The sequence below is a fragment of the Staurois parvus genome, unplaced genomic scaffold (assembly GCF_062004578.1).
Source record: "Staurois parvus isolate SC_StPar_1 unplaced genomic scaffold, SC_StPar_1.0 ptg000087l, whole genome shotgun sequence".
Lineage (NCBI taxonomy): Eukaryota > Metazoa > Chordata > Amphibia > Anura > Ranidae > Staurois > Staurois parvus.
Window position 1 is genome coordinate 5,477,324 of NW_028317883.1, and position 23,038 is coordinate 5,500,361.

A 23,038-nucleotide genomic window follows, 5' to 3' on the forward strand; every position below is an offset into this window, starting at 1 on the left:
TTCACCCAGCTGTGGTAGAAGCACCGTAGGAGGTGTATAGCAGGTAAGAGTCTGATGTGAGGAGGTCACAAGAGCAGCGTCAGGCAGGCCGGGTTGGTAACAGTGGTGGCGGCGTGGTACAAAATCAGCAGGCAGAGGAATAAACAGGTCACAAGCCGGGTTCGTTAACAGGAGATCAGAACGTGCAGGGTTAAGCAGGAGAATGGTCAGACAAGCCAGGGATCAGAACAGGAGACAGACAGCAAATCAGGGTCAGGCAGGGTCGGCAACAAGACAATCTACTAAACAGGAACTTCAGGAAACAGGTAAGACCATACGGCACTTGAGCATTGCAAGAGCTGGGTTTAAATAGCCCACCCGACTCCTGACAGGCGCTCCTGGGTCCTAGTGCCTGCCCGGCGCCGATATTGGTGACAGGCGCGCCTGGGTCCTAGTGCCTGCCTGTATGTTTTTTCAGGATTCTACGCATGTGCAGATTCGATCGCCGCGGCGATCTTCCCATTTCCTGACAGTGGGTCCCCCAGCTGCACCACTTGCACATATGTGAGCCAGGGGTTAGGGAGGTAATGATTGTCACAAATAGTGGGTGTGACCAGTGAGAGGGGTATAAGGGGCATGGTTAAACAAAACCTGGGCTTCCTAGTACCTAGAAAATATGTTTTGATTGTTGTGCCACAGGTACAAGTCACAAAGACACAAACCATATAAACCTCAGCACAATCATTCAAGAAAAAAAAAAAGCTTCCATTACAAATGATTTTGCGCACACTGAATAGAAAGAGAGCTAACACTTTGTCTGAGCCCAACATAACCACTTCAATGCACTAGGCGCTTTCACCCCCTTCATGATCAGGCCAATTTTCTGCTTTCGTTTCTGTCACACTGTAAATGATGATTCAACACTGTACCCATATTACATTTTAATACTTTTTTTCACACAAATAGAGCTTTCTTTTGGTGGTATTTAATCACCACTGGGTTTTTCATTTTTTTGCTAAATAAATGATAAAAGACCAAAACTTTTTTGTAGATTCTGTTATAAAATTTTGCAAATAAGTAATTTTTCTCCTTCACTGATGTGCACTGATGAAGCTGCAATGGTGGGCACTGATGGGCACTGATAGGAGGCACTGATAGGTGGCACTAATAGGCAGCACTGATAGGTGGCACTGATGGTCACTAACAGGCAGCACTGATGGGCTCTGATAAACAGCACTGATGGGCAGTGATGGGTCTGCACTGATAATCAGTGCCCTGATTATCTGTGTACATGTCCCCTGTCACATTTGCCAATTACAGTCTCTCCTGTCCTCATGCTGTGACAGCGCATGAGGAAAGTACTACCAATAACCGGCAAGTGTGTTTACATTGTGATAAGCTGTGATTGGACATAGCTGATCACATGGAAGAGGGCCCCAGTGATTGTACATTTACCGCGATTTGTGATCAGCTGTATCTGAAAGACACAGCAGCCATAGAGTGCACCGGATACACGCCCCAGGGGGTGCGTGTGGGTCATGGTTCATCCATGAATGCCCTCCCAGAACAACAGAGCTGTGCTGTAGCCATCTTTTGGCTATAGTGTGGTAAGGAAGTGGTTAAATAAGAACTTCAGGAACTGCTTAGCAACCAGCAACTGTTGAGACAAAGAACACTTTGGAGAGAAGTGTGTAGTGTACAGTATAGTGTATATAGTGCAGGAGTCTGTAAGGCAGAGGGCAGTGGTCAGGGGTGTGGAATGCAGTGCTGCAGTCAGTGTTGGGTTTAGGATCCATAATGTAGAGTGCAGGTGTTGAGGGTGTGTTAAGTTATGTGTTCAAGGATCAGTGACATGTAATGCATAGAATGCTGTAGTCAGTGACAGGTCTACGTGTACAGGTGAAACTCGAAAAATTAGAATAATGTGCAAAAGTTCATTTATTTCAGTAATGCAACTTAAAAGGTGAAACTAATATATGAGATAGACTCATTACATGCAAAGCAAGATAGTTCAAGCCGTGATTTGTCATAATTGTGATGATTATGGCTTACAGCTCATGAAAACCCCAAATCCACAATCACAGAAAATTAGAATATTGTGAAAAGGTGCAATATTCTAGGCTCAAAGTGTCCCACTCTAATCAGCTAATTAAGCCATAAGACCTGCAAAGCGTTCCTGAGCCTTTAAATGGTCTCTCAGTCTGGTTCAGTAGAAATCATAATCATGGGTAAGACTGCTGACTTGTCAGTTGTGCAGAAAACCATCATTGACACCCTCCATAAGGAGGGAAAGCCTCAAAAGGTAATTGCAAAAGAAGTTGGATGTTCCCAAAGTGCTGTATCAAAGGACATTAATAGAAAAATATGTGGAAGGGAAAAGTGTGGAAGAAAAAGGTGCACAAACAACAGGGATGACCGCAGCCTGAAGAGGATTGTCAGGAAAAGGCCATTCAAAAGTGTTGGGGACTTTGACAAGGAGTGGACTGAGGCTGGAGTCAGTGCATCAAGAGCCACCACACACAGACGGATCCTGGACATGGGCTTCAAATGTTGTATTCCTCTTGTCAAGCCACTGCTGAACAACAAACAACGTCAGAAGCATCTTACCTGGGCTAAAGAAAAACAGACCTGGTCTGTTGCTCAGTGGTCCAAAGTTCTCTTTTCTGATGAGAGCAACTTTTGCATCTCATTTGGAAACCAAGGACCCAGAGTATGGAAGAATGGAGAGGCACACACTGCAAGATGCTTGAAGTCCAGTGTGAAGTTTCCACAGTCTGTGTTGATTTGGGGAGCCATGTCATCTGCTGGTGTTGGTCCACTGTGCTTCATTAAGTCCAGGGTCAACGCAGCCATCTACCAGGAGATTTTGGAGCACTTCATGCTTCCTTCCACAGACGAGCTTTATGGGGATGCTGACTTCATTTTGCAGCAGGACTTGGCACCTGCCCACACTGCCAAAAGCACCAAAACCTGGTTCAATGACCGTGGGTTTACTGTGCTTGATTGGCCAGCAAACTCGCCTGATCTGAACCCCATAGAGAATCTATGGGGCATTGCCAAGAGAAAGATGAGAGACATGAGACCGAACAATGCAGAAGAGCTGAAGGCCGCTATTGAAGCATCCTGGTCTTCCATAACACCTCAGCAGTGGCACAGGCTGATAGCTTCCATGCCACACCGCATTGAGGCAGTAATTGCTGCAAAAGGGGCCCAAACCAAGTACTGAGTACATATGCATGCCTATACTTTTCAGAGGTCTGATATTGTTCTATGTACAATCCTTGTTTTATTGATTGCATATAATATTCTAATTTTCTGAGATTGTGGTTTTGGGGTTTTCATGAGCTGTAAGCCATAATCATCACAATTATGACAAATCACGGCTTGAACTATCTTGCTTTGCATGTAATGAGTCTATCTCATATATTAGTTTCACCTTTTAAGTTGCATTACTGAAATAAATGAAGTTTTGCACAATATTCAAATTTTTCGAGTTTCACCTGTATATGACAAACAGAGAGTGGGGTCCAGGAGTACATAATGCAGCATGCAGAGTACAGGAGTGTTATGCACAGAATGTGGGGGACAGGAGTGTTATACACAGAATGCAGGGGACAGGAGTGTTATACACAGAATGCAGGGGACAGGAGTGTTATACACAGAATGCAGGGGACAAGAGTGTTATGCACAGAATTCAGGGGACAGGAGTGTTATGCACAGAGTGCAAGGGACAGGAGTGTTATGCACAGAATGCAGGGTTCAGGAGTATGTAGTGCACAGAATGAAGGGGGAGTCAGGGGTGTAAGGGTCAGGAGAGTGTAAAATCCCCCTCCCCCCCACACACACATACACACACAAGTAATACACTCTCTCCCACTTTACTCTTTCAGCAAAAATCCACACACCCTCCCCTCCAATGAAAAAAAATCCAGCACTAAATGTCATGTTCACCGGTCCCAGGACAAATATTTGCTCCCCCAGCACAAATCAGTCCTGGTCTCTCCTGCACACTTTACCTTTCTGAGGCCATCTGACAAATGTTATGTTATTCTGTCTCTGTGTTGCTTGGACCATTTATGTTCTGCAAATATATAATCATACCATACGTCCTGGAGGCATCAAAGTACTGGAGGACACACTAGCCTTTAAAAAAAAGGTGGCTGCTATAGGTTATACTGGGGCACAGTCTTGCACATCAACAACAACAAAAAAAAATCAGCAAATCTTACACTCAATTTAATATAGTTACACACTATAATTGAATGTCATTCTTTTGTAGCAAAATGCCCATGTACTCACCATACTCAGATGCAGACCCTTTTAACTGGTTCTTGGATACACCCAATGAAGATAGGTTTCTCTGTTTTCCTCCCCTAGCAGCTCAGAGAGGCCACAACTTGTAAGCTGTGTACCGGGGTGGGCTCCCCAGGATACAGTGAAGTCACGAACGAGGAAAGCAACCCCAACACCAGCTTTTGCCACAACAGAATTTTACTTAGATGTGGCAAATAAACACAACCACAAATGCTGGAATATACAATAAATTTACATACAACCAGCCCAAAGGCTGAGACCCTTGTGCTGCACAGCACGGCGCCTTCTGATGGATGAAGGTAGAAGGTGTAGTAATTTACCTACTGGCGGGCACAACTAAGCTGCCACACCTTACCTGTTATTACCCTAAAAGAGCAGGAATCAGTGTATTGATGTATGGTATGTGTAAGGGACCGCCCGGCGGTACTACTAGCACTCCACTGAATAGGCGTCCCCAGCGCACGGAGTCTAAGTCCCAGGGTGCTTGTTCACCAGGGCCCCTGATGGTGGGGATGGACTTGGAGCTCCCTGAGACCAGGTCGTGACTACCGGGTGCGTCCGTCAGTGGTAGTAGTATGCGCAAGGGGCTCCCACGGGGAAGAGTCTGATGTGAGGAGGTCAGAAGACCCCACTGCACGGGATGGATGGATGGATGAGCAGGGTCAGACGGGCCGGGTCGGTAACAGAGAGGGCGGCAAGGTACAAGGCAGCGGGCATAGAATGGTCGGGTCACACGCCAGGTCAGCAACAGCAGGTCAAATCCAATAGGGGGCATTCAGGAGAGAGGTCAGGCAAAGCAAGGGTCAGAACAGGCGAAAACAGCAAGGTCAGGTACAATCCGGGTCAATAACTTACAGGGTACAGGTTCACAGGATTCAGAATGCAGGAAAGACCAGAAGGCACTGAATGACAGCTCAGGGTCGTTTAAATATCCCGCCCTGCGCTGCCATTGGTGCCCAGCGGGCGGCCGCGGCTTCTACTGCGCATGCGCGAACTCGAACGCCGCGGCCGGCCCGGAACCAGTGCTCGAGTCCCTGCGCCGGGTGGCATACTGCGCCTGCGCCGGGACCAACGCGGCGGGGATCGAGGGGATCCCTGACAGTATGGGCTAGCCTGCCGTGCAGCACAACAGCTTACAATCTTACACAAATCTACAGTATTCCCTCTCCCATAACTGGTCCTGTAACACGTGCCTCAGTATTCCTTCTGAGAAAAACGCCAGTCTGGCTTGAGTTTGTAGGATTTTATCAGCTCTCCAATGTAAAATGTCCCTTTAAGTTGTGGAGTCCTTCCAATAATCAGTAACAACACTTGTGGCCTGACACAAACAGAGACCCTAACTAACTAACTATAGGCCTGGACTCAGTTTCAAGGCGCCAACACTGAAATGAGGTGCATGCACAATCTTACCGACCCGGGTCCGCTTTGCATCCGCTGGTGACTCTGAACAGAACAAATGTCTCTTCAACAAGCATGTGGTCTCGCCGTATATGTTGCTTAGTTCCTCTGCTCTCATCAGCCTTCCTGGCAGCAATCTCACCAGCATTCCTGGCAGCAATCTCATCAGCTTCCTGTCAGCAATCTCATCAGCATTCCTGGCAGCAATCTCATCAGCATTCCTGGCAGCAATCTCATCAGCTTCCTGGCAGCAATCTCATCAGCTTCACTCAGCTGCAGCTCTGGTTACTGAGGGACGCTTTCACACTTGGATGTCATCAGATTCTCAGCTCACACGGCCCCTTATTCACCATGCTCCAAAACATGGCTTCTCCCTCTCCTCCCTGTTCTACCCAACTCTGTGTGCAAAACCCCACCTCTTCATGAATATACAAATATCTATGCAGTCTGAGGCTGTGTTAGAAAAACAGTGACATCTTGTGGCTAAACGCAGAATCTCAGTCAAAACATTAATTTACTTCCACACAAACAGTGTTCAAACAATGAGAGCTGTTTCCCCATCTCACAACCTCATGAGGTAGAGATAGCTGGGAGAGAAATATGCAGCAAGGTAATAAGCCCTTCACTGTCAGAAATGGAATTCAGGCAGTTGAGCAAGAAATTCTCTGGAGGACCTGGCCACTGTGGGGAGCGCCTCCTAATACCACAGTATGCCAATTCCAGTGGGGTCAGAAATGTTTTTGAGCATTGCACACCAATATAGTGAATCATAAAACAAATGATCACAAAATGGCTTCAGCTGGCTTTTCACCCATCAGAACCCCTCTAACATGTTTCACCCTTCATCCATTGGCTGCTTTTCATTCCGTTTATATGTATTCCAGTGGGGTTTTTGGAATTTGTCAAGCAGCAGCCAATATAATTTCCCATGTTAGCTTCTGCTTACATCTCCCTTCCATTCTGGCTAAGAACCAATGCCAGCACTCAGTCCCTAGGGGCTGTTCTCTTTTGAGAGATTCATCACTTATAAAAGTCAAAGCCTACATGCAAATGAGAGAAACCCTGAAAACCTCAGCTCCTTCAAGATAGAACTGATGGCATTGGTGTGGGAGTACCTGACAGTAGCTAAGTTTAGGATCTGGACAGATAACATCCCACTGGTGCCTATTCGCACAGCAAAACGTAGAATTCTGGAGCAGTGTTGGCCACCCCATCTTTCAAAGGGGTGATCCTATTGGTTAACATCCAGATTTCCAGAGATGGGGCATCTCCATGTGAGCTTGGGGAAGTGACACTTTTCTGGCAATGTTTGATCTCTTCTTGCATTATCATTCTGGAAAGAGCAACAAGGTAGCCCTGTCATGGTACCCACTAGCTAGGCCTCAAAGAGTGAATGAAGAAGCTAAACTGATAGAAATCTTTGACTTAATTGGAGAAAGTCCTAAAATCAGACCTCAGGTGAAACTCATCCATATTCTGGAAGAGTATAACTAGAAAGAGAGACAGCTAGAGGATCCAGTAGTTCAGTTATTGTAGTTGCTCAGCCATGAGAAGGATTGAAGCTATTACCAGAAACCAACAAACTGCTTAGTGAGTGATCCTATCTCATCATTAGCTCCTTACCCGGGACTGTTTCATATTAAAGTGGCAGGGACTGGATCCCCTTGCTCAGGGATTGCTCCAGCTGGATAGAGAACTATCTGGGGTGTAGGGTGGTACACCAGGAGAGGCTGGGAAGCTCTCTAATAAGAGAAACCCTTCAATGGACTTGCACATAGTTTCTAAGGAGTTTGTCCTCTGTTTGCTGTTCATTGGGCATTCCATACACCCCTTACCCCATCCAATTTCAATACCACTAATAAAACTAAAAAACCCAAGCTAAAGGACTGTTTACTGTCTCTGGAATGCAAGCCTGTGGAAAGTGTGTGTTTCCTAGCTGTGTAAGACAATAGCGGTACCCAAAACCTCAGCAACTCCTAAGGGGGTAGTGCTACATGTGTTTAAAAATGTATTTATCCAGGGAATATCATAGTCTTCAGTGAATAGCAATGGTTAATGTTTGTATTTGCTTTGAACACACAAATTAGATTCTGTATATAAGGAGACAGTGTATAAGAAAATATTTATGAAGGTGCCCAACGAGAGGTCAGAAAATAAACAAGCTTTATTAGTAAAGCTGCTAAGAATGCCTTTTGTGACCTAGTGCGTACAAACCAATTTTTCATCATGCTGTTGCCACCAACCTGGCTTTGGAAGAATTCACTTCCAAAAGGTTTCCTTTTGGCTACATTGAAACAGGTTCACTATATATGTTACCACTTTAAGTTGAACAATCCAATAGATTCAGTTTTGTGATGAGCACTATAAATAAAAATGGTTATAGCTAAAATGGACAACAAGAGATGGTATGACTAGAGATATAGTTTTTATGACATAAACTTGAATTCCAAAATAACTCTTCTACGTCTGCAACAATTTTGCCACTTTTCTGTGTCCAGTATGGATGTAAAATTAGTGCTGTGAAAGGGCATGAATTACTTAAATGACCATAAATTAAGAAATTCCTAAATATCTATTTGTACTTTTGTGACATTTGTAAGTTATTTTCACTACTTTTATCTACATTATCAACCAATTCATTTGATTTCTTTAAAGTGCAAATAGATATCAAAATTACTGGTTAGCTGGATCTTAAAGTTCAACTCCAGAATCCAACCGCTCAAGCCAACTGTCCCTCATCCCCCCACCACATTTTAAAAAAAATAAATATACATTTTTTTTTTACCTCTTCTAGCTAATCATGTGATCATGCCTCTGAGGGTCCATTTGCTTCTTTGTGGTGCATTAACTTGTGTTCTGTTGCATGCTAAGATGTGTTGCATTAAGGCAGCCAATTCAAAATAAATGGGATGACAATGTACCCTAATGTGCTTAAAAACACACATACCCTTTTTTTCTAACGCGTTGTCTTGCAAAATAAAAAGCATCACAATTCTTGTTCCATGTATTACCATCTGTTTTGCTCTAAGTATGATACACAAGTGACAGAAGAACCCATTTTGTTAATGGCAGTCAAAAAGCATGAGCAGTTACAATGACTGTACAGTTTACAGGTATATGCTCCATGCTATAGACCTAGAACAAGCATACTACCAATTAAGTCTGGTCCATATCAGTGACTCACTAGGCTCTGTAGACAGTAAAGCCAGGATTGAGATAACAGCCCCAGGATAAGGATGGCAGCCCTTAGAACCTGCACCTTAAAAACAAGTCAACAACGGCAGCTTCCATTTTTCTAGTTTCACAGTTGACGTAAAGTAAAACTTTAGTCAGAAAATTAAGTCCTGCTAGATGACTTCAGGCTGGCCCCTTTTGCAGGTATAGCTATGTAAAACATTACAAAATAAATGCCTATTGTCAGGCTCCGCCCAACGGGATCTCTAGTGGTCCACAGCACGGGGTTTCCCAGGACGCGGAGTCTAAGTCCCAGTCTGCCTCTTCACCAGGGCCCCTGATGGTGGGGATGGACTTGGTGCAAGACTGAGACCAGGTCGCGCCCCTGGGCACCCCCGGCGGTGGTAGAGGGGTCCCGCTGGGGGTATGTGCCCGGGATGAGCCTGCTGCGAAGGGGACGACAGGTCCGATCCGAGCGGATGGATGGGGTGGCAGATTCTGATCCGAGCGGGATGGATGGGTGACAGCTAGGAGCGAGCAAGGTCAGACTAGCCGGGTCGGTATCGTGCGGGCAGCGTGGTACAGGGGGAGTAAGCGGAGAATGGTCGGGGTCACAAGCCAGGATCAGCAGGTAGCGGGCAGCGCGGTACAGGGGGTCAGGCAGGAGGATGGTCAGGGACGAGCCGGGGTCAGAGCAGGAGAGGGTCAGCATAAGTCAGAACAGGCAGAGTTTGGCAACTAGGAAGCGTACTTACAGAATCAGGAACAAGACCTTGCGGCAACCTGGAGATGCACAGGGCAGCTTTAAATAGAGCGCCCTGCTCTCCCATTGGTGCGGCCGCGATCGCTACTGCGCATGCGCGGCCGCCGCCGCGATCGTCGGCCGGGACAGATCGGCCGTCTGCGCATGCGCGCACCGCCGAGGACCCGGGATCCCTGACACCTATACTGTTTAAATTCCAGTAATACACTGTCTCACCCTGCTCTGCACATGATCAGTTGCTCTCTGTTTTTCAGAACTGTGCCAAATTTGTAGAGGCCGATCTGCTGACAACCTAAAGATTTACTGCTGCTCAGGACTCAGGGCTCTAGCCTCTAGCAAGAAGAAACATGCAGATATTGGAGGCAATTTACAGCACACACTAATTTCAGTAGCATAATTATTAATGTGGAATGTATGGTCCTTGCTAAAGAACATTACTTTTTATCAAGTTGTTATGGGTAAAGTTCCACTTTAAGACTGCATTAGGGCTGTGTGATAAATTATTGAAGATCTATGTCTTCATAGAGTATTTTAACCATAATTATGCTATCTGTATTGTCTTAAATATGAATAAAAAAAAAAATTGGAATGCCTCAGTAAAGTTCCTTCTGCAAACCAGCAATTGAGAAATTTCACTTTTATATTTGGTATGTTTCTGTTGTGAACATTAGTCAAAATGTTTTTGAGTCAGCATAAACAGAAAAATTGATCAGTCTGCTGATCGTAGAAAATAAGAGCCATCATTTGTCCTGGGCTGAACATAATAATTGTAGTAAAATGGTAGTTCTCTAAAGGTATAGTACAATATAACTTTATTGCAGAGTCTCCTCTAGCTTCTCCTCACCTAACAATCTCCTTCCTTGAGTACAAATGTAAGCTTCACAATGCATCCCTTGTGTTTTGGTGGACATTATTTTGAAAATAATCTCTTGTTAAATCTTGTTGTTCACATCACTTTTGCTTCCCCTTCGATGTTTTTGTTCATGTTAATGACTTTGTATTGACATTTTAGACAGTAACACTTTTCTTGTCCTGTGTGTTACAAATATTTCTATGGGCTTTGTGTTAAAAAAAAAAAAATGGCCTATGATAAAATCTGTACATTTCCAGACAAAAATGATTCAGTGCCGTAAAGTCCACCAACAGTGACATCATATCCATTTAAAACAGGCCCCGACAACAAGATGACCCTGTAAATTGTACAAAACTGCTGGCAACCACCCTAGAACACACATTCTTCTACAGTGTTACATTTTTTAACACAAAAGCTGCAGTGGGCTTCTTATTTATACAATGTTGTTATTGTGCCAGACACACCAAAAAAGGTCTTCTGTTACGCACTGAGTATTTCTATTGTAACAAAAAAGAAATATGGATTTCCTGGAATACAGAGATGCTATTGTGTGAATGACACATCTCATGCACAACATGTCCATTGTCCCACTACAGCCTGCAATGACTGTCACATATAACTATGATAGCTGATGGATGTATTATTTCTTCATAATTACTATTTCTTTTATATAATAATTTCACAGCTCACCACCATTTACATCAGCCCTAATCCCTAGAGAAGCTCACTTTTAGGGTGCACTCACACTAGGCCTGTTTGTTGTCCTAGGACCTACTTGTTTGTACTCACACTGGAACCGTTTTAACCACTTGCCCTCTGCCCTATAGCAGAAGTACTGCTACAGGGTGGCAGGGCTGCGTAAAGTCACACACACATATATATATATATATATATATATACACACATGATTTGCATGCCTTGGCGGCTGGGGATGTCAATCGCCGGGTCCCGGCCGGTGCTCGTCGATTGTCGGGAAAAGCTGATGGGGAGAGTCCTGTGTGTAAACAACACAGATCTCTCCCCTGTCAGCATGGACATGCTGCTTTGTATCTCTCTGCACAGCATGTCTACCAAGTAAAACACACACAGCACACAGTTAACCCTTTGATCGCCCCACATGTTAACCCCTTCCTGCCCCAGGGGTGGACTGACTATTTGGAAACTCGGGCACTGCCCGAGGGCCCTGGGTCAGTAGCGGGCCCCATGAGATGCCCCTGGTACCTTTTTCATAGGCTTTTTTGAGTTTGGGCACGGACACAGGGGCCCCATGATCCCCTGTTGCCCGGGGGCCCCATGAGTTGTCAGTCCGCCCCTGTCCTGCCCAGTGCCATTAGTACAGTGTCAGTGCTTTTTATTAGCACTGATCACTCTATTAGTATTACTGGGGATGTCAGTGGCAGTTAGTCAGTTCCCAGCATCAGAATGCCCGCCACAGTCCCGCTATAAGTCACCGATCTCCACAATTACTAGTAATGGTATACACTATAACTTTCACGTAAACCAATTTGTATACGTCATAACTTTCATGTAAACCAATTAATTTACACGTATCTGGATTTTTTTTTTAGCTAAGGCATGTAGCAGAATATATTTTGACCTAAATGTATGATGAAATTAGATTTTTTTCTATTTTTTACTGGATATGTTTTATAGTAAAACTCAAAAATATTGTTTTTTGTTTTTCAAAATTGTCGGTCTCTTTTTGTTTATAGCACAAAAAATAAAAAACACAGAGGTGATCATATACCACAGAAAGAAAGCTCTATTTGTTGAAAAAAAAGGACATACATTTCATTTATGTACAGTGGTGCATGACCACGCAATTGTCAGGTAAAGTAACGCAGTGCCGTATCACAAAAAATGGCCTGGTTAGGAAGAGGGGTAAATTCTCTGGGGGGCAAGTGGTTAAGTGAACCATGCCAACATCGATTGTCCCGCCACCCCACCCCACTCCCCCACTTGTCTGCACTCACACTGGACTTTATCCACTTGAAGACCAAGCCTTTTCTGGAACCTTTTGTTTACAAGTAAAAATCAGTATTTCTTTGTTGAAAAATTTCTTGGAACCCCCAAACATTATGTATTTCTTTTAGCAGAGACCCTAGAGCAGAGTTTCTCAACCAGGGTTCCTCCAGAGGTTTCTAGCGGTTCCTTGAGCAATGAGCAAGTTGTGCCTCTCAGGTAAGTTCCCACTGACACCATTGATCTTTTTAGCAATCTGTAAGGGGGTAATTCTTCCCAATGACCACAAGTGTAAGGAGTATTCTTACCTCTGACTATCACACTAATGTATCATGAATTGTAGATATAGTAATTTTTAGCAGGGGTTCCCTGAGACCGGAAAGTTGTGTCAAGGGCTACTCGGCATTGAAAAGGTTGAGAAAGACTGCCTTAGAGAATAAAATGGTGATCATTGCATTTTATTATGTCACACAGTATTTGCACAGTGGTTTTTCAAACACATCTGTTTTGGAAAAATACACTTTAACAAAATAAAAAAAATCTGAAAATATATTATACAGTTTTTTGTAAAATATGAAAGATGATGTTATGCCGAATAAATAGATATCTAACATGTCACGCATTAAAACTTGCACACTCTCGTGGAATAGCGACAAACTGAGATACTTAAAAATCTCCAAAGGCGACGCTTTAAAACATTTTACAGGTTACCTGTTTAGAATTACAAAGGAGATCTAGCACCAGAATTATTGCTTTTGTTCTAACATTCATGGCGATACCTCACTTGGTGGTGGTGTGGTGCGAACATTGTTTACATTTGCATGCATGACTTACATGTACGTTCACTTCTGCGTGTGCGCATGGAGGGATGGCGGTGCTTTAATTTTTTTTTCTTATTTTTTTTTTTACACTGTCCTTTTATTTAAATTTTTTAAAATGTCCTTTGTAATAGAAATAATGGATGACAGGTCCTCTTTATGTAGAGATCTGGGGTCTATAAAACAAACTGGTCCAAAGGGGTGAACCAGGACCAGTTAAAAGTGCCAGTGTGAGTCCACCTATAGGGGTACATGAATGTGCATTACAGTTTGTGTGTTAATGTACAGTATTTTAAGCATTAATGTGCATTGCATTAAAGTGGAAGTAAACTCCACAGTTTTATTTTTACCTACAGGAAAGTTTATAATAAAGCTTACCTGTAGGTTAAATGAATATCTCCTAAATATGCACCATTTAGGAGTGTTCTGTCTCTTCAATCTAAGCATTGAATGTGTGATCTCTGTAACTTACAGTTGAGATAGCGATAACTCCAATCTTAGTTGAATAACACAAGCAGTGACTCGATCCAGATGACACCTTGTAGATCTTGTGAAGTTTATTCCATAAACTGAGAGAATCTTACCACAATGAACATTGGATAGGGCGAAGGCTCATAATGTGATCTGCTTCCATAAGACATGAAGCATGAAGCTGAAATGCATTACTGGGAAATGAATAAAGGGTGGAGCTATCTATACAGCATGAACTAAACCAAAGGAAAGGGAGGAGCAGAGACAAAATACAACGAACACCTAAAGGCTTATGACAGTCATGTGAAACATGACAAGGAGATATTTGTTTGTTGGCAGCCAGTGATGTCACCGGTGCATGCATTCTGAAGGAGTGGTGTCATTGTGGGTCCAGTCATTGAAGCAGCCAATGCTCGCAAACCGAGTGAAGAAGTAAGCCTCTGCAGCGGTGTCAGTGCACTGCTGGAGGGCTTCATTTCAAGGTAAGACTTTCATAATTTACTATAATGCAATGCATGCTAGCACATTATACCTTTACCTTACGGGAGAAAGTTTTTTTTTCCAAAGTTTACCACTGCTTTAAGGCATCCCATTAAAGTGGACCTTTCCCCCTTTTACTAAAAATTACATCAGCATGCAGCTTTGCATACTTATATGAAATCATTTTATATTCATTAGTTAAACAAACATTTTTGCTTTTACTTACAATTACTATTTTTCCACTTCCTGGTTGAGTAAGGCACTGGTGATGTAACCCTGGCCTCACAAGTGTATCCTGGGAGGTTCCTGTCCAGGAACTTAAATGGAGATGGATTCATCTTGCCTTAGTAAAATGGCCCCCGTGAGAAGAATGGTAAGGAAAAGAAAAATAAGGCACTTTTCAATGCTAGCATTGTTCTGTTTCAACCTGTTCCAGGGGTGGACTGACCATTTGGAAACTCGGGCACTGCCCAAGGGCCCGGGGTCAGTAGGAGGCCCCATGAGATGCTCCTAGTACCTTTTTCATAGGCTTTTTTAAGTTTGGGCAAGGACACAGGGGCCCCATGATCCCCTATTGCCTGGGGGCCCCATGAGTTGTCAGTCCGCCCCTGACCTGTTCAGTACCTTTTTGACATGACAGGTTTATGAAGGCTATCATCACTGATCACCTTCTGAAATTGCTAATTATCTGGCTGTCCCTGACTTCAATCATTGCTAATGACTGACCTGTAAGACGTTTGCAGCAAGCAATGTAAGAGTGAAGTCAGAATTCCTGATTGGCATGCATTTTCCAAGTCTGTGATTTAGAATGTAATAAAGTCACTAAATCAATATGACAGCCAGGTAATAAACATTTTCAGTGGTTACTAATAGCAGTCTCCATATTTCAGGATATGGAGGATTCCTAACTATATAGCAAGTCAATGTGAGCCTAGTCTGGAATATGTCATAAAACATAATACATGTCTTTGAAGCTTCTGGAAGTGAGCATTCTTGAACTCCCTGACTTGATGTTAATTGTGGGGCACCAAAGCTGAACTGTTCCAGCCTCACTGTAAGTAATGTCATTGCCCCTGAGCTAGTGCGTGACCATAGAGAAAGAAATGCCTGCGTGTCACAAGATTCCAAGCCTGGCATGTTGCTTATGTATAAAAATGTTGTTAATGTGTCTGTAAACCTAACAAATAAAAAGCCTTTTTTTTACATTCTTAGGTTACAGTTAAAGAGAACCCAGATTTTTTCAGGTAAAAGCACTAAACATATCGAGTATTTTAAATGCTTAATCACAGGCAGTTTTTTTCTTTCCATAAATGATGTTTTATTCACTTGCAATGTGCCTTGGAATTAGCTTGAAAATATGACTGTTCCAGGAAGAGTCAGTTCCCAAGCATAGCCCCCTTACTCCATGCACATCTTAGTCTTTTCCTCTTCTGTGGGTGTCCAATTACTTTCAGTGCTGGTCCAGCTCCTTCTCCCTTCAGCTCTGTACATAACCTTTAATGTAGCTGCCGGGGAAGGCACAAAGGGGAATGCAATGGATTGGTATTTGAGGGACAGCTCTGGGACTGCTAACATCCCAATCAATATGCCTAGCTACAGTCTCAGGGCTTTGTGTGTCTACACAAGGGAAGATTTGATGCATTAGAAATCAATAAAACTCATTAAAGAAGCTGTAAAGGCTGCTTTTTTTTTTTTAAATAAAAATGACAAACATGTTATACTTACCTGCACTGTGAGAGGATATTGCACCCCAACTCCTCTTCTGGGGTCTCCCTCCAGTGCTGTCAGCTCCTCTACTCTGAGTGCCCCCATCGTGTGCTGGGTGCTACGGGTGGACTCGTGCAGGCACAAGCCAGGCTGTGTGTGTTCATAGACACACACAGCATGACTTGCCCTGCCCCCCACTTCCTCCTCACAGGATTTGATTGACAGTAACAGGAGCCAATGGCTCCCACAGCTGCTTCTGTGAATACAGGAAAAAAGAGCAATGCTGCTGCAGATGGGCACAGAGCTGTATGAAAAGAGAAGCCGGATAAGTATTTAAGGGATGCACCTGATCAAGAAAGGTTTTTTTTTCTTTTACCTTAAAGTGGAACTTCACTGCATTTCAGCACCACAAAGCAAAAATGTTATTTAATTCATTTTTAATATTCAAAGCACACTCCCCAATCTATCCATGTCTCCATGCTTTATTTTGCTGAGAAATCACTCTGAAAAACACCCCCCTAGCATTTCTGGCCTTGGCCATCTTGAGTAAGGGCAGATGATTTATGTAGCATTGACTTCCTGGATCCATCTGTCCTTATTTCAGGCATCCAAGCAGGAGGGCGTGCTTAGCTGAAAAAAACCCTCCTCCCCTCTAGAAGACTCCCGGAATGCATGACATCATTTGCCTAGGTATGGAAAACAGGAAATTACTGAAGAAACATAAAAAATAGATTCAATTAAGTAAATATGAAATAAGCCAGGCTGTTACTAATTACTAATGCTAACAGCATAAAGATGACAAATAATCAAAGCTGACTGAGAGAGGGAAGTTCCACTTTAAGGAAAAGAATGCATTAAAGTATATTTAAACTCTCACCTCGTAAAACACCCCATTCTGTTTAAGATAGAAATGAATGGTAAAACATTTGTGTAAGATATAAAAAAAAATAATAAATACCTTTTTCCCCTTTTTTATAAGTGATAACATTCCCTCTGTTTTCAGCTGCATATGAGCTAGGGGAGGAGAAGCAGACAGAGTTTCCAGCACAGCTAAAAAACTGACAGCACTCTGCTATCCTGCCTAGTGTGGTCAGTTTTTAATAGGAAATCAGAGGGACTGTCAGGAACACAGTGGATTTCACACAAAGGAAGCAATACAAAGAGAAGAAGATACTTTTTCATACAAGAACATGGTACAGCAGACACATATCAGGAATATGAAATGTTGGGTTTACATATTCTAAACAAACCTTATGCCTCTAGAACCATTTTAAATGGACAGATAATCTTATGGCAAGCATCTATTTTGTTCTTGTTGTTGTTGAAATGAATGGTCTGGCAACAAGGTCTCTCTAAATATGGTATTGCAAACTGTCTGATTATTGTCATTGTGAATAGATAGTGAATATCTGGTGATCCTGCCCTTATCATCCTATGTTCGGCTGAAAACATTAATCACATACTGCAAATCTTCAGATCGTGCTGTTAACATGGGCGGACTGACCATTTGGAAACTCTGGCACTGCCCGAGGTCCCAGGGTCAGTAGGGGGCCCCATGAGATGCCCCTGGTACCTTTTTCATAGGCTTTTTTGAGTTTGGGCAAGGACACAGGGGTCCCATGATCCCCATGAGTTGTCAGTCCGGATCCTGGCTGTTAACATGCATGCTCTTTCCCAAACTGTGAACAGGAGGTCATGCCAACAAACAACGCACCTGCAGCCCCCTTGTCAGCCTTTGACATTACATGTCGACATACCCCCTGTTCTCCTGCCCACCACACCCCCTGAACTTGCAAGCAGTACTGAGCCTGAAAAAAATGTAGTCATGTCACCGCTCTAAAAATGACTAAAAAGGTATTTGGAACACTTAGGGATTGATTTACTAAAAGCAAATGCACTGTGCAAGGGCCTTTGCTTCAGAGCTCTGCTGATTTCCATATCCAATCATGTGCAAGCAAAAATGCATTTTTTTCCTTTTCCTTGCATGTGATTGGGTATTCTCTGCAAAGTGAAACTTCAACTCATTTACTAGGCTATGGAACAAATACCCTTACAGAGTGCAGAGTCTATTTGCCTTTTGTAAATAAACCCTTTATATATACCTATGATGGCCTTTTTTATGTTATTTAAAGCGGAGTTCCAGCTGAAAAAAAAAAGTCAGCAGCTACAAAAGCTGTAAATACAGCCACTTTCCTGTCCCTCGGTCCAGCAGTGTCCTCACCACCACTGGTTTCTCCAGCTGTTTTCGCCCAACGGCGCCAGCATCTTTAGTGTGGGCACCTGGCTGTGACAGCTTGAGGCTTCACAGCCAGGTGCCCACTGAGCATGCGCGAGAAGCACTGCACTTTGTGAATGGCCCCGTAGTCTTCTGGGACCTGTCACATGTCCCCCTCCACTCCCCAAAGGTACCAATCCCTAATGGGGAGCGGGGGACAAAGCATTAAAGCAGAACTTCCCCTTTTGGGTGGAACTTCGCTTTAACTTCTTGGCGCCAAGCAGCCGCATATATGTGGTCCTGTGTAAACCACTTACCGTGCTGAGAGCGCATTCTCTGCATGCTCCTAGCACAGTAGCCAGTGGTGATTGGTAATCACCTAATAGATACTTGACATCGGGAGCTTTCCAATCATGTAACTGCCCGAATGCCCGCCTCCGCCTCCCGGCATCTAGAAGCTCGTAAAGGGTTGACATTGGTGTGAAAGGGTTAAACTGATACTAAACACACACTGTTTAATTTACACTGTTCCCCCTTCTATTTCTGTATGTAGATGATGGCACGTTAATTATTTTAATTGAAAGAAAATGTAAGTACCTTTTTCCTAATCAATATACAGCTCAGCTATCACATGACCCAGCTCTTTCCCAGTCTGTCTGCAGGGAAACATAAGCAGGAGGAGCTTCTAGTCCTCTGCTACTGGTCACATGTTCAAAATTAAAAAAAAAAAGCCTTTGGAATAAAGAGTAAACTAGATAAATAATATCAATAAACTGTTCTAAATTGTCATACAAACACTGTATATATTTGAAATCAAATCTTTATTATTTGTTGGTAGTAATATGATGTTCTGCCAACCACAGACTGTGTCATGCCCCTCCAGCCTGTGTCTTAAAATAAGAGGGAAGTGAAGCCTCCATCAATATACATGTAATATCCAACCCCCCATTATGTTCAGCTGGTTAGTGGGCATGGAGGAGGAGGGAGGGAGTAGGCTGTCATTTACCACTGTGTATACATCCACGTGTGTGATTCTATAGTAATATGGGCTGCTCAGATGAAAACTGAGCATGTGCAAAGCTGTCAACACTGCTCTGCAAAATTCCTAGCTGCTGGGGACATGGACAGAAAGGGGAGACAGAGAACAGCAGGACAGGGGCGGACTGACAACTCATGGGGCCCCCGGGCAATAGGGGATCATGGGGCCCCTGTGTCCTCACCCACACTCAAACCACACCCAAAAAAGCCTCTAGGGGCATCTCATGGGGCCCCCTACTGGCCCTTGGCCCTTGGGCAGTGCCCGAGTGCCCAAATGGTCAGTCCGCCCCTGCAGCAGGATCAATAAAAACTAATCTCATAGTGACTGAGTAAGTATTAGCATGTAATACAGCATTTATTATAAGTTTTTTATAACGTGGGTTTAGTGACACTTCTAATTATATAATTCCCTGATTGACTACTCTTTAAAGAACCATTCTAGGAAAAAACCATTTTTTCACAGTACCTCCATTCCACCCTCTTAAAGTGGAGTTCCACCCAAAAGTTGTTTGCCTCCCCCCCCCCCTCAACTGCCATATTTGGCACCTTTTGGGGGGGAGGGGGGAGCGGGTACCTGGTTTAGCTAGGCACCTGCTTCCACTTCCGCTCACTTCGCCGCAGCAAAGTGAACGGGAAATTCGGCCCCCTCCTTCCTCCCGCAGTCTCCTGGGAAGCTTCACAGGTCCCAGAAGACTGCCGAACCAATCAGGATGTGCAGCGCGACTCGCACATGCACAGTGGGCACCCGGTTGTGAAGCCGCAAGCTGTCACAGTTGAGATGCCAGCGAGAGAAGCAGGAGAGAAGGGACAACTCAGGTGTGCACTTCACTGGACCCCAGGACAGGCAAGTGTGTGTTTATTAAAAGTCAGCATCTACAGTTTGTGTAGCTGCTGACTTTTAATAAACACAAAAACGGCTGGAACTCCACTTTAAGTCATTCCTAATAGTATTTTTACCCCCTTACATGGTGAAGGTGGATATCAGCTTCATTATCCAGATACCCATGTCCTTCACTGCCACCAGTTCCACATCTCACAGGCAATGACATGGACACTTGATTATGCATCCTTCCAGGAAGTAAACTGAAAAGGAGAACACTTGGCCAGCAATGTCATGTGATTGTTGCTTCATGTTAAAAGGGGATGGATTTAGAGTTTTGTTTTTTTTTTAATAACAGGAACAGTTATGCCCCGTACACACCATGAGAATATTGGACGAACGATCGGACGTTTTTTTCTCCTGCTAGTCTCACATCGAGAGGGAAAAGGTTACTAAAGATACAAAAATTCTCCTTTGAAAGAAAAGAAATTCAAAAGTGATGTCATGTATTGCGTTGTATTTGTATTGTATTTTCAGACGACTACTGTACTGATTAAACGAAAATCGTGCAATCTGGTGTCATATGAGAAAAATTTTGCGCTTGTCCCTTCGGATATTGTCATACGAATTGTCGTGATTGGCTCTCGAAAGCTGTGTACTGACGATCCGATTATCGGACGATCGGTCCTTGTATGAAAATTTTTGTACAATTTTCTTATAGTGTAGGCATTAGAGGAAGGGTGGGAAGGAAGTCAAAAATACCCCATAGTAGAGCTTTAATTTAGAGATGCTTTAAAAAAACTTTTTTTAGGAAAAAACTATTTTTTTGATGTGCATGAAATCCAGCCAGACGCAATATTACGCTATTGATATCATGTGCAAATACCTATTTACATTTATTGTGATGTATGTAATAAAGCTCATTTTCCATAATTGTAGCAATCCAAAAGTGCTTCGGTAACACTCCCTTTCCAATAAGAATTGTGAACACGCTGAGAAGGCCTACACATTCTTCAAAATGCATAAAACTAGTTATTCTACAGGGGTATTATTCTTTTGTCCTGATGGGGTTCATATTTATAGAAAAATAAAAACAAAACAAGATATGGCCGAGAAAATAGCTGTATTTGTATCCATATCCATGTTTCCATCCCTTTTGGGTTAGCCTGGCTGCCTACGTGATCCAGTTCAGCCCAGCAGTACCTTACAAATCATAGCTTCTGTAGTAGACATAACTCGGGAGTCTCCCAAACATGTGTACTGTATTACCTTTCTGGAAGAGCAGTGAGAGCAAGGAAACTTTGTTGCTGTATATTTAAGAGCCAATAAATTTCATGGCTTGTAGCTGCCGTGCAGATGGAGATGACATCCTCTGGGCATCGTTTTCTCCCATCTACCACCAAACTCTCCATCCCTGCCGCCAGTCTTTGATATTCCCTTTATTGTAAGAAAATATTTGTACAGTGTTCCCTGAACAGTAGGACTCAGTTCATTGCTCACTGAACACAGGCTGTGACCTCCCAGCAGACACAGACACATCCAGCGTGCTATCCAGCAGTACAGAACTCGGCTACAATTTCTCTTAATGCCTCTGGCAGTGAAATGGGAACTTTCACTTAAATTTCTCACTTATTTTCATTTTTGCCTTTGCAAAATAGGCTCTTGATCCCTTCTGTGAAACTACATAATACAACATAGGAAAGATGAAAACTGTCTTTATTTACAGTTTCTGCTGATCCACATAATATTGCCTTGTAATTTCTAGATAAATCATGACACCAGACATAGTGACACAAAAATAAAAAAAAAAATAAAACCCCAACTTTATTTATGCTGTAGTCTACTCCAGAAAATGTAACTAGCAAATCTCTAAATGTATTATCTAAAGCAGAACTGCTTGACATAGCGACGGAGACACAGTTGATTGCTGGGCTATTTAAGGTCAGCACAGGCAGAGCTTTCAGAGGAGCAGCAATGTATGGAGAAGAAGCAGTGCAAAATGGGAATATGGCTAAAATGTAGGGGTTATTTTTATTCAGCACTGCACATTTTGGAATTATGTTATGTAGTCAGTAGGACTTCATGCGCCCCTCCCCCAAGTAAGACTTCCTAAGCCTCCACAAGATCTTAACACCTTTACAAAACCATCATTTGGTTTGAGTCTAACCTTCTCCTGGTAGATAATATTCTGAGCCCCTCCAACCAAAATTTGGTTTGAGTCTTACCTTCTCCTGAATGATCATATGCTCAGCCACCATCCCATTAGAAAACTCCTCCATCTACATCACAAACCACACAGGCCTATTGGTACCTACCTGGGATATGCCCTTCTCAGATTTCATTCTCTGGGGCTCTGGGGCTCTGACCCTTCCTACCCCACACTGTTCAGGCCTTAATGACCACCAAAGTAGTGAGGAAGTTTTTGCTTTAGCAAAGAAAAGGGAAAAAAAGCAAAAATTAAGATCTTAAAGTTTGCTTGACCTTTTTGTTCTGTAAAAACTAGAAAATGTTCACTCACCCACTCTACTCACAGGGCATTACAGTCTATGCACTGATTGAAATATCAGGAAGACAGATATAGTTTATTGATGACATCTTCCTAGACGTTGTTATTCATCTAATGCTTCTTATATAGATCTTTTACTCCACAACAAATAGCTTTTAAAACAAACCTATGTTTGTCTATTGAGGAATTCCCCCTCTGTAGCAGACCACACTCAACTCTTCTTCATTTGACCACTGCGCCATCAAGATACATGGAGTAAAGAAAATAGCCAGTGCTTCTGGTAGAGAGGAGCATGGGACTCACTTTAGATGACCGTGCTGGGCTAATTGCCAAGCATCTCTGCTGTCACCAGAGAAGAGTCAATAGCCTTTTGTTAACCTAGACTAGAGTGACTCAGAGCTTCCACAGGGTGACTTCTCCTTCTCCCAACAGCTGAATAGATCAGCAGGGGGATGAAGGAAGGTAAGCCTGTGCTGCTGGGCAGAGGATGGTTAAAGTGGACTTGTTGTTTTACTGCATAGGCAGAGCACAGGTTGGTAA